The sequence below is a fragment of the Cynocephalus volans genome, chromosome 10, assembly GCF_027409185.1.
Source record: "Cynocephalus volans isolate mCynVol1 chromosome 10, mCynVol1.pri, whole genome shotgun sequence".
NCBI lineage: Eukaryota > Metazoa > Chordata > Mammalia > Dermoptera > Cynocephalidae > Cynocephalus > Cynocephalus volans.
In genome coordinates this window covers 3,225,569-3,238,497 of record NC_084469.1, presented here as the reverse complement: position 1 = coordinate 3,238,497, position 12,929 = coordinate 3,225,569, and positions in this window count along the sequence as shown.

Below are 12,929 nucleotides of genomic sequence, written 5' to 3'. Positions count from 1 at the left end.
GCAGTGACAATTACAAGATACAGCATCTCCTTCAGAAAGCTGTTCTGAACTCTCATCGAAGGTGGACCATATGCACAATTCAAAATGCCAAAATGTCACTCCAAGAAAATATCCCACAGAAATGCAGGCACATGAAGACCAAGATGTAGACTACAATACTGCTAGGAGCATTACTCCCAGAATCCCCTAGTGAGGGACAAATACCCATCAAGCATAGCAGGCATCAATACATCGTGGTCCCTTCCTACAAGGATATACCCGAGACCGATGCAAATGAACAAATGACAGCTACAGGCATGAAGGTCAATAAATCCCAAACACACATCATTTGGAGCTAACGGGGCAAAACAATAAATGTACCTGCCATAAACTTGCATTTGTATGAAATTCGAAAGTTGGCTACCTTTGGTATTAGAGCATCTAGATCCCTTAAGCAGGAAGAAAAGGATAGCGTTAAGCAGGGTCATGAAGGAAGCCACCTGACTGCACGTTGAGCTCTGTTTCCTGACATGAATGAAGAACGCGCTCTTCCTTGTGTCATAATCGGTCAAGCTAGACATTAACTGTGTACACGGCTCTTTCAACTCTGATTATATGTCAATTGCAGTTTGAATGAAGGTACCTGAGGTGTCATCACGTGGCATATAATTTGCTTCTTTATGGACACAAATAGTGTACCGGTTGGGTGTCCCACAAGAGGTTACTGGTCCTGCTGCTCAACACGGTTGTGGACATAAAGAGGTGGATGCTTTTGGAATCCCAGTTTCTTGCCTCTTCCTCTATCGTCCTGCTTTTGGTGACGATTTGTTTGGGAAACTGATCATGCTCACCACCCTCGGCTCATGCACCCCTTCCTCCAACTGGGAAAACCTGTGCCAGGGTTGCTTCGCGTGGACACAGCAATTATCATGCACCTCAGTAATCAGGCTTTTCTGAGCGAGCACATGGAGACCCAGCTATGGATTCCACAGGCTCAGTGTGAACATATCAGCATCAAGCCCCTCCCCAGCGACACTTCCCACTCTCCCTACAGCCAAAGAATCAAGCTGCCAAAGATGACTGCTCTGACACTACTCCGGCCAAAGGAACAATCATCACCTGACGAGATGATGGTCACAGCAAACGCCACGCTGCTGAGGATGCCTACCAATATTTCCATGGACTGATACACGGTGAACCACTTAGAGCATGACCTTCAAAAGACTTCTCATATTTGGGGAACAACCGTTTCCTTGGGCCATTTCCCTAGTGACCACGGAAAACAAACACCAACACGGAAAAGTCCTGCTCATTGGTCCCTACATGGGGGGGTCCAGAGTATAAAAGCCCCAGAATAGAAGGAGTCCTCACAATCTGGGAATCACACTTCCGAACAGAAGCCCACCCTCCACACCTGACACCATGACCTGCTGCTGCTGCCCTTGCTGCCAGCCCACCTGCTGTGGGTCCTGCTGCTGCCAACCTTGCTGCTGCCACAACTGCTGCTGCCATCACTGCTGTCACAACTCCTGCTGCAGGAACTGCTGCTGCCGCCACTGCTGTTGCTGCAGTCCTTGCTGTGGCTGCGGCTGTGGCTGCGGCGGCGGCTGCGGCTGCGGCTGCGGCTGCTCGCCCTGCTGCCACCACGGTGGCTGTGGCTGTGGCTGCTGCCAGCCTTGCTGCTGCTGCTGCTGCTGCCCATCTTGCTGCTGCTGAACCACCTGCTGCACACTCACCACCCACCGCAGGCCTCTTTCCTCAGCCCTTGTGTCCAACTTCCTGTTCCTGCCAGAATCTTCCTCCCTAAGCTCTGCTGACAATCACCATGCTCACACCGACCATTCTCCTCCCATTCTTCCTCCAATACTTGTGAATCTTCGGAAGGCACGCACGTGACAATCCTTCCATCTTACTCTTCCTCATTACCTCTTGCTCAGTGAGCCAGGCACTGCTCAGCTCCAGTGCATTGACATGGCTTCGTGGTCTCAACATCGGGAAAGTGATCGTCGGCTTTTGCCTCTACGGAAACTTAAAAGCAGAAAATCTCTTCCGACTGGCTGTGGATCCCTCTGTCACGATCAATACTGAGCGTCTTCTTAGATGCAAGCATTGCATTTCAAAACTCCTGCGGAGTTACTGAACTCTCCCATGTTCCCATTAATTGTCTTCCTACCTCACCTTTTCGAATAAAATTGGTGTTCTCCTGCAACTCTATGTCAAGTTTTCCATTTTGTTGGTTGTTTCGTGGGTTGGTTGGTGGGCTGGTGGGTGTGTTGGTTGATTGGGTGGTGGGGTGGGTGTTTGGTGGTGTGGTCACTTGGTTGGTGAGTCGGTGGGTTGGTTGGTTGGTTTAGAGCAGTGTTTTTCTCAGACTGACTTTGGAGTCAAATTTTACGTTTATTACCTCATTGAAATCACACAACGGCCCTACATGTTGAGCCCAGCTAAGGATACCACTCCCGTTTTGATGATGGGGAAAAGACTTGCTGTGCAGCCAGTCATCCAAAGAAGCTGACCTGTGCCGGGGTTCTTTGATTCCAAGGCAAGGGCACTTGCTTTTTTCTCAATCTTTCTTTTTTTCTTTTTTCTGTTCATACTTTTTATTTCTCTACAAGTACATATGCCCCTGTCGACTTGTCACAGAAAAGGTGGACATTTGGAGTAGCTTCTCTAACATTAGGACTAATTATCCCTTTCATCTATTAACCCTTTTCTGTCTACCGAGCTCTTCCCAAGTACTCCTCCCCGCTCTGTGACCAATAGGCACTGCCTTTCAGCATTCTCATCTATGAAGGGAGCCTCACACCTTCTCTGCATTCTGCTAGGACACTGGTACAACACCTCACTGAGAAATACTATGAGCACCATTGGTGTACCTTCCCTGCCCTTGCCCTGGGCAACCGCTCTATTGCTCTCATGGAATTGGCATCCTGGTCTCACTGCATTCATCTTAAGAGACATCGGAATGGGCAATGACCCTAGCGGCACCCATGCTTGGGCCTTGATTCCTGACCTCCTGAACTTTGAGCCCCTTTGGTTTCTGGACATGAATGTTGCGTGGAGAGAAGGTAAGTCAGTACACGGTCCTGAGAATTAGGTTACCCATGCAATGGGCATATTTCCTGTGATCCATTCACAAACTCTGGGCCATAAAACAACTTTCTGTGTTCTCTGAGATGAAGACAATTAAGTGGAAATATAAAATCAAACTCAGAGTTTTCAGGAAAAAGAGAGATCTAGATGGAATTCAACTAGGAAAAGGAAGGATGCACTCTTCAAAGTCAAGATGGACGGGCCTTGGGTTGGTTCCCGAAGGGTGGAACCTGGATCGTCCGTAGAAAAACCCATTGATACAGAGAAATGCCAAGGCACGCTCGGCAGGACAAGGGCTCATACAGCTCTGGGCAAAAATATAGAGGTTTCCTCTCCGGCCTCTTTCTTAATGAGAGATGGAATGGTGCTTCTGGTGGGTTCACCACTCGATGAGCCAGAGATGTGTGACCTTCCTGGAGAATGAGTCGGAAATTCATTGCCACTTGACTAAAGTTTCCGATGAGGAGAACGGATGGGGGACTTGTGAACATTCACCGAGGCACTGCTGCATGCTAGGTGTCCCGCCAGAGCCTTCACCTCCACTCTCTCTACCATGCCCTTGCATTCTGGAAAGGTGCACATTACAGTCCCCATACCAGAGCGGAGGAAATCGGTCTTGTGGGAGGCAGAATCACTTGCCTCAAGTTGCATGATTAGTGCTACCTTTGCCTGCCTTCAAAAACAAAGCTGTTTCAAGGAGCGCTGGGGAAATGATTGGGATACCGTAGGAGCGAACTGTTTTTGTTCTCCCGATGACGATCTGTCAGCACCAGATCTGTGGGATTGACTTCCTTTTTCATGGTCTTTATCAGTGAGTGGAGCAGGCAAATTCTTCCTTTCATTATAGCTGAATCAAATGCAATGCCTAAGATAAGAATCCTGAGGAGGTCACAATATGGTCAAAAATACCTGACTGCACTCCACATATCTGGTCTGCTTTTGCATATGCTTTACCCGGTAAAGGACTCTCAGGAGTTTTCATCAAGACAATTGCTCCTTGAAATTGTCCCCTCGACACGTACTGGAAATCGCGTGTCAGGCTGGGATTATGTATTTTAGAACAAGAGGAAGCCTGCACTCCAAGTCCAAGCTCTGCAATAGCACACAGAGTTTAACTCAAGAAACACGAGGGAGCCTTACAAAAGTCCTAACAGCTACTCACATCAATGTCGAGATCAGGCAGAGAAGATTTGGAAGGAGGGATTACTTGCCTATTGCTGATGTATCAAATGGACACAAACTTGGTGTCTTGAGCAGCACAAATTTAGTATCTGACACTTCTGCTTGCCATAGGTCCAACATGGGTCTATGGGGCTAAAATCAAAGTGTGGGTGGGAATGCGATCCTTCTCGAGGTACGAGGAATTCGATGCAAGCCCTGCCTTTTCCGTCTTCTGGAGCCCGCTCCGATCCCGTGCCTCATGACCCTGCATCCTTCTCACCCCGGCTTCCATCCTAGCCTTCCCTCACCAATCACCCTCTCTTCCTTCCAAGGGCCCTTCTCGTAAAATCGGGCCCACCCAGGTAATCCACGAGAAACAACCCCTCCTGAGATCCTTAATCTAATTCCATCGGCTCTATGTCTACAGCCCTCTACTGTAACCTACTCGCAGTTGATTAGGACATGCACATCTCGGACAGGCCTTTTTTCTACCTACAACATGAAGTTTCATATGCCCACATCTAATGATTTGAAAATCGTGTGGGATGGTAAACCCAAAGGAAAGGAAGGCTTAGTCCTTCTCAAGGATACATGTCGAAAATTCTCTGAGACATGTTGAAAATTCTCCGAGACATGTGAGGAAGGTTCTGAGATTACAATATTGACAACATGGAGCATTCTAAGGCTTTTTAGGAACATCCACCGTCCTTGTGTTTGTTGCTTCAGTATCTTCTCATAGCTCAGTCAGGCTGTTGGAGTATTTTGCACATGGATTGCAAACTCTCACTAACCTGGTCACCTCCCGAAGTAATTCTATGAAAGCATTGAAGTCGAAATCTGAAAAATCCCTGAAGCGTGCACCATAGAAATCTGCACTCATCTCTATGGTAGGGTTTTCACTTGAGGAACATCAATACTTCTCAGTTTTCATTCACTGATTTCATGAATGATGGGAAGTGACTTGATGGCCACCCAATTTTCCCATCACAACTTTCTCTAGTGTTAGAAGAACATGATATTATTGTCCTCTTTCTTCCTTTCTTGAAGACATACAGAAATTAGTAAAAAGAACCTAGGGAAATGTTCTCTATGAAATATAGACACAATGCATTTTTGGACAAATGGAGCTGAGAAGAGAGGTACAGACTTGGAGTACCGATCGGAAAACTTTATCATTGGAATTGAAACATCTCAGAAAATTGATTGCAATGAACACACTCGCTGTCAACACTTGCAGGATCTCCTCAAAATGATGCAGGAAGAAACACGTCAGACCCTCGATATCAACATTACTGAGAAATCAAATGAAAACTGAATGAATGTCGTATTCAGCTTCAGAAAGAAGAGAAGAGAAAGAAAGTCAGAGAAAGAAGAATTAATTGTCAAAACGTTAGAAGGAAACGGAGAAGAGACAATGGAAATTCAGAAAATGAACATACGAAATGTAGGAAATCAACAGAAGAAAAGTCGGTGCTTTCTAAAATCTTATTCCTTACATCAATAAGCCCCTGATCAAATTCCTCAGGAGGAAAAACAAGACAATTTGAAATGATGTCATGAATGAAAGGAGGCATCGATATACACATGTCGTTATAAATATATGTCCGCATTGACAGAGAATGTTGGATAAATGCAGCTGGAAAGTGAGGACACTGGATCCCACATACACAACCGGCATGGAAATCTAGTCCAGGAGGAATACAGAACTGAAATGTACTCGACAACTTTAAAACTCATGGAAGAAAAGACACATGAACATCTCTTAGACCTGGAGGTAGAAAAACACTTCTTCACTACAAACTAAAGCAATTATTCCTTCCAGAAAAAGATCACCCAAAAAGGTAATTTTAACATACACTGTGTGTGTTTATGAATCCCCACGTCAATAAAAGTGAAAAATGAACTTACAAGCTAGAGAAGGATTTATTAATTCAGATACAAATAAAAACATTTGTATCAATGGGGAAAATATTGTACATGTCCTACTCCCTCTGTCTTTTTTTTTTTTTTGAAACAAACTTTGTGAGACCAAATTTCATATTACCAAGGAAGCACCACCAACTGGAAATCTCATATGGCCATAAACATAAGTGGCACATGAACAAATGAATTAATGTGCAACCTGGTTACTCTGGAGGAAAAGGCAAAGCTAGGACAAATCGGGGATCGTACACGTAGTTCACCTGATGAAAACAAACCGCCTTAGGTACCTTTGGAAAAATAGAAATGGTAAAATGACAACATTAGTGTGGATGAAACGAGGACGGGAATCCTTCTCAGCTTCTCTCCATTTGCTCCTAATTGCTACACTCTCCTCTGCAGGTTCCTGTCACTAATTCTGCGAAACATTTCAGGATTTTCTCATTTTGCACTACATGCCATTGTAGAGAATTTTGCCACATAATGGTCATTCAATAAATACTGGTGAGATGAAGGATGGAATAAGTGACCGCACACAGGTTGTACAACGAGACATCCCAGCCTTATGCTGTCCTCAACGTGCATCTCAGTTGGAGCCAAGACTTGCCATATGACCTGGGGTTCACAATTGACATGGGGGTACTTGAAACATAAGGCTGGGTCTTGTACTCTGTCCAGAGGCTCTTTTCTCAGTCCTCTGCTTCTCTTCCATTTTACCCACCTTATTTCCATCCCGCTCAAATGGAACAATGGTTAAAACCTCGAGGACAGAACACTAGTTGTTCACTACACCATACAGTTGCTAACAACTGTAAGACCTTTCAAATGTTTAAATCTCTACCTGTTGACTGCAGAGCTACCAAGCCTACATGGAATTTGAAGGCCGGCCTTGACAAACAGAGGATATGACAGAAGAAGGTGCCATTTGGTGCCTGTTGTGTACCCAGCATAGAGGAACCTGAACTGAGACTTCAGAAGGCGAGCCCCTTGTTGAAGTTCACTTGCCTTACAAAAAGTTCTGCATGGCAGGCATGTGAGGAAAGGACTGGTCTTCTCAATACAGGGTCCCAGCACAACTGAACCTCCAGCCCCCTTAAAAGAAATGATGGTTCTCTATCACGTTCCACACACACAATACTCCCAGCAATTGGTGCAGAGAACAAATCCAGGGGTCACACACACATAGGTAAAAATGGTAAGGCGATGACATTTCTAGGATGCCATATGGGATAATGTTCACATGACCTTGGGACCGTCTTCCAGTATGCTACACTAGAAACATGATCAGCACCTCACAAGTGTCCAGGGAGCACAGGGAACGTTGCTCAAACTTCTCAGCCCAAGAGAACTTCAAAATGTAACCACACAGACGTACTACTAAAGATATACACAACCAGAACGGCTCACATTCAAGTGTGCAAAGAACAGGTGCAGAGGACACATAAGGCAGTGACAATTACAAGATACAGCATCTCCTTCAGAAAGCTGTTCTGAACTCTCATCGAAGGTGGACCATATGCACAATTCAAAATGCCAAAATGTCACTCCAAGAAAATATCCCACAGAAATGCAGGCACATGAAGACCAAGATGTAGACTACAATACTGCTAGGAGCATTACTCCCAGAATCCCCTAGTGAGGGACAAATACCCATCAAGCATAGCAGGCATCAATACATCATGGTCCCTTCCTACAAGGATATACCCGAGACCGATGCAAATGAACAAATGACAGCTACAGGCATGAAGGTCAATAAATCCCAAACACACATCATTTGGAGCTAACGGGGCAAAACAATAAATGTACCTGCCATAAACTTGCATTTGTATGAAATTCGAAAGTTGGCTACCTTTGGTATTAGAGCATCTAGATCCCTTAAGCAGGAAGAAAAGGATAGCGTTAAGCAGGGTCATGAAGGAAGCCACCTGACTGCACGTTGAGCTCTGTTTCCTGACATGAATGAAGAACGCGCTCTTCCTTGTGTCATAATCGGTCAAGCTAGACATTAACTGTGTACACGGCTCTTTCAACTCTGATTATATGTCAATTGCAGTTTGAATGAAGGTACCTGAGGTGTCATCACGTGGCATATAATTTGCTTCTTTATGGACACAAATAGTGTACCGGTTGGGTGTCCCACAAGAGGTTACTGGTCCTGCTGCTCAACACGGTTGTGGACATAAAGAGGTGGATGCTTTTGGAATCCCAGTTTCTTGCCTCTTCCTCTATCGTCCTGCTTTTGGTGACGATTTGTTTGGGAAACTGATCATGCTCACCACCCTCGGCTCATGCACCCCTTCCTCCAACTGGGAAAACCTGTGCCAGGGTTGCTTCGCGTGGACACAGCAATTATCATGCACCTCAGTAATCAGGCTTTTCTGAGCGAGCACATGGAGACCCAGCTATGGATTCCACAGGCTCAGTGTGAACATATCAGCATCAAGCCCCTCCCCAGCGACACTTCCCACTCTCCCTACAGCCAAAGAATCAAGCTGCCAAAGATGACTGCTCTGACACTACTCCGGCCAAAGGAACAATCATCACCTGACGAGATGATGGTCACAGCAAACGCCACGCTGCTGAGGATGCCTACCAATATTTCCATGGACTGATACACGGTGAACCACTTAGAGCATGACCTTCAAAAGACTTCTCATATTTGGGGAACAACCGTTTCCTTGGGCCATTTCCCTAGTGACCACGGAAAACAAACACCAACACGGAAAAGTCCTGCTCATTGGTCCCTACATGGGGGGGTCCAGAGTATAAAAGCCCCAGAATAGAAGGAGTCCTCACAATCTGGGAATCACACTTCCGAACAGAAGCCCACCCTCCACACCTGACACCATGACCTGCTGCTGCTGCCCTTGCTGCCAGCCCACCTGCTGTGGGTCCTGCTGCTGCCAACCTTGCTGCTGCCACAACTGCTGCTGCCATCACTGCTGTCACAACTCCTGCTGCAGGAACTGCTGCTGCCACCACTGCTGTTGCTGCAGTCCTTGCTGTGGCTGCGGCTGTGGCTGCGGCGGCGGCTGCGGCTGCGGCTGCGGCTGCTCGCCCTGCTGCCACCACGGTGGCTGTGGCTGTGGCTGCTGCCAGCCTTGCTGCTGCTGCTGCTGCTGCCCATCTTGCTGCTGCTGAACCACCTGCTGCACACTCACCACCCACCGCAGGCCTCTTTCCTCAGCCCTTGTGTCCAACTTCCTGTTCCTGCCAGAATCTTCCTCCCTAAGCTCTGCTGACAATCACCATGCTCACACCGACCATTCTCCTCCCATTCTTCCTCCAATACTTGTGAATCTTCGGAAGGCACGCACGTGACAATCCTTCCATCTTACTCTTCCTCATTACCTCTTGCTCAGTGAGCCAGGCACTGCTCAGCTCCAGTGCATTGACATGGCTTCGTGGTCTCAACATCGGGAAAGTGATCGTCGGCTTTTGCCTCTACGGAAACTTAAAAGCAGAAAATCTCTTCCGACTGGCTGTGGATCCCTCTGTCACGATCAATACTGAGCGTCTTCTTAGATGCAAGCATTGCATTTCAAAACTCCTGCGGAGTTACTGAACTCTCCCATGTTCCCATTAATTGTCTTCCTACCTCACCTTTTCGAATAAAATTGGTGTTCTCCTGCAACTCTATGTCAAGTTTTCCATTTTGTTGGTTGTTTCGTGGGTTGGTTGGTGGGCTGGTGGGTGTGTTGGTTGATTGGGTGGTGGGGTGGGTGTTTGGTGGTGTGGTCACTTGGTTGGTGAGTCGGTGGGTTGGTTGGTTGGTTTAGAGCAGTGTTTTTCTCAGACTGACTTTGGAGTCAAATTTTACATTTATTACCTCATTGAAATCACACAACGGCCCTACATGTTGAGCCCAGCTAAGGATACCACTCCCGTTTTGATGATGGGGAAAAGACTTGCTGTGCAGCCAGTCATCCAAAGAAGCTGACCTGTGCCGGGGTTCTTTGATTCCAAGGCAAGGGCACTTGCTTTTTTCTCAATCTTTCTTTTTTTCTTTTTTCTGTTCATACTTTTTATTTCTCTACAAGTACATATGCCCCTGTCGACTTGTCACAGAAAAGGTGGACATTTGGAGTAGCTTCTCTAACATTAGGACTAATTATCCCTTTCATCTATTAACCCTTTTCTGTCTACCGAGCTCTTCCCAAGTACTCCTCCCCGCTCTGTGACCAATAGGCACTGCCTTTCAGCATTCTCATCTATGAAGGGAGCCTCACACCTTCTCTGCATTCTGCTAGGACACTGGTACAACACCTCACTGAGAAATACTATGAGCACCATTGGTGTACCTTCCCTGCCCTTGCCCTGGGCAACCGCTCTATTGCTCTCATGGAATTGGCATCCTGGTCTCACTGCATTCATCTTAAGAGACATCGGAATGGGCAATGACCCTAGCGGCACCCATGCTTGGGCCTTGATTCCTGACCTCCTGAACTTTGAGCCCCTTTGGTTTCTGGACATGAATGTTGCGTGGAGAGAAGGTAAGTCAGTACACGGTCCTGAGAATTAGGTTACCCATGCAATGGGCATATTTCCTGTGATCCATTCACAAACTCTGGGCCATAAAACAACTTTCTGTGTTCTCTGAGATGAAGACAATTAAGTGGAAATATAAAATCAAACTCAGAGTTTTCAGGAAAAAGAGAGATCTAGATGGAATTCAACTAGGAAAAGGAAGGATGCACTCTTCAAAGTCAAGATGGATGGGCCTTGGGTTGGTTCCCGAAGGGTGGAACCTGGATCGTCCGTAGAAAAACCCATTGATACAGAGAAATGCCAAGGCACGCTCGGCAGGACAAGGGCTCATACAGCTCTGGGCAAAAATATAGAGGTTTCCTCTCCGGCCTCTTTCTTAATGAGAGATGGAATGGTGCTTCTGGTGGGTTCACCACTCGATGAGCCAGAGATGTGTGACCTTCCTGGAGAATGAGTCGGAAATTCATTGCCACTTGACTAAAGTTTCCGATGAGGAGAACGGATGGGGGACTTGTGAACATTCACCGAGGCACTGCTGCATGCTAGGTGTCCCGCCAGAGCCTTCACCTCCACTCTCTCTACCATGCCCTTGCATTCTGGAAAGGTGCACATTACAGTCCCCATACCAGAGCGGAGGAAATCGGTCTTGTGGGAGGCAGAATCACTTGCCTCAAGTTGCATGATTAGTGCTACCTTTGCCTGCCTTCAAAAACAAAGCTGTTTCAAGGAGCGCTGGGGAAATGATTGGGATACCGTAGGAGCGAACTGTTTTTGTTCTCCCGATGACGATCTGTCAGCACCAGATCTGTGGGATTGACTTCCTTTTTCATGGTCTTTATCAGTGAGTGGAGCAGGCAAATTCTTCCTTTCATTATAGCTGAATCAAATGCAATGCCTAAGATAAGAATCCTGAGGAGGTCACAATATGGTCAAAAATACCTGACTGCACTCCACATATCTGGTCTGCTTTTGCATATGCTTTACCCGGTAAAGGACTCTCAGGAGTTTTCATCAAGACAATTGCTCCTTGAAATTGTCCCCTCGACACGTACTGGAAATCGCGTGTCAGGCTGGGATTATGTATTTTAGAACAAGAGGAAGCCTGCACTCCAAGTCCAAGCTCTGCAATAGCACACAGAGTTTAACTCAAGAAACACGAGGGAGCCTTACAAAAGTCCTAACAGCTACTCACATCAATGTCGAGATCAGGCAGAGAAGATTTGGAAGGAGGGATTACTTGCCTATTGCTGATGTATCAAATGGACACAAACTTGGTGTCTTGAGCAGCACAAATTTAGTATCTGACACTTCTGCTTGCCATAGGTCCAACATGGGTCTATGGGGCTAAAATCAAAGTGTGGGTGGGAATGCGATCCTTCTCGAGGTACGAGGAATTCGATGCAAGCCCTGCCTTTTCCGTCTTCTGGAGCCCGCTCCGATCCCGTGCCTCATGACCCTGCATCCTTCTCACCCCGGCTTCCATCCTAGCCTTCCCTCACCAATCACCCTCTCTTCCTTCCAAGGGCCCTTCTCGTAAAATCGGGCCCACCCAGGTAATCCACGAGAAACAACCCCTCCTGAGATCCTTAATCTAATTCCATCGGCTCTATGTCTACAGCCCTCTACTGTAACCTACTCGCAGTTGATTAGGACATGCACATCTCGGACAGGCCTTTTTTCTACCTACAACATGAAGTTTCATATGCCCACATCTAATGATTTGAAAATCGTGTGGGATGGTAAACCCAAAGGAAAGGAAGGCTTAGTCCTTCTCAAGGATACATGTCGAAAATTCTCTGAGACATGTTGAAAATTCTCCGAGACATGTGAGGAAGGTTCTGAGATTACAATATTGACAACATGGAGCATTCTAAGGCTTTTTAGGAACATCCACCGTCCTTGTGTTTGTTGCTTCAGTATCTTCTCATAGCTCAGTCAGGCTGTTGGAGTATTTTGCACATGGATTGCAAACTCTCACTAACCTGGTCACCTCCCGAAGTAATTCTATGAAAGCATTGAAGTCGAAATCTGAAAAATCCCTGAAGCGTGCACCATAGAAATCTGCACTCATCTCTATGGTAGGGTTTTCACTTGAGGAACATCAATACTTCTCAGTTTTCATTCACTGATTTCATGAATGATGGGAAGTGACTTGATGGCCACCCAATTTTCCCATCACAACTTTCTCTAGTGTTAGAAGAACATGATATTATTGTCCTCTTTCTTCCTTTCTTGAAGACATACAGAAATTAGTAAAAAGAACCTAGGGAAATGTTCTCTATGAAATA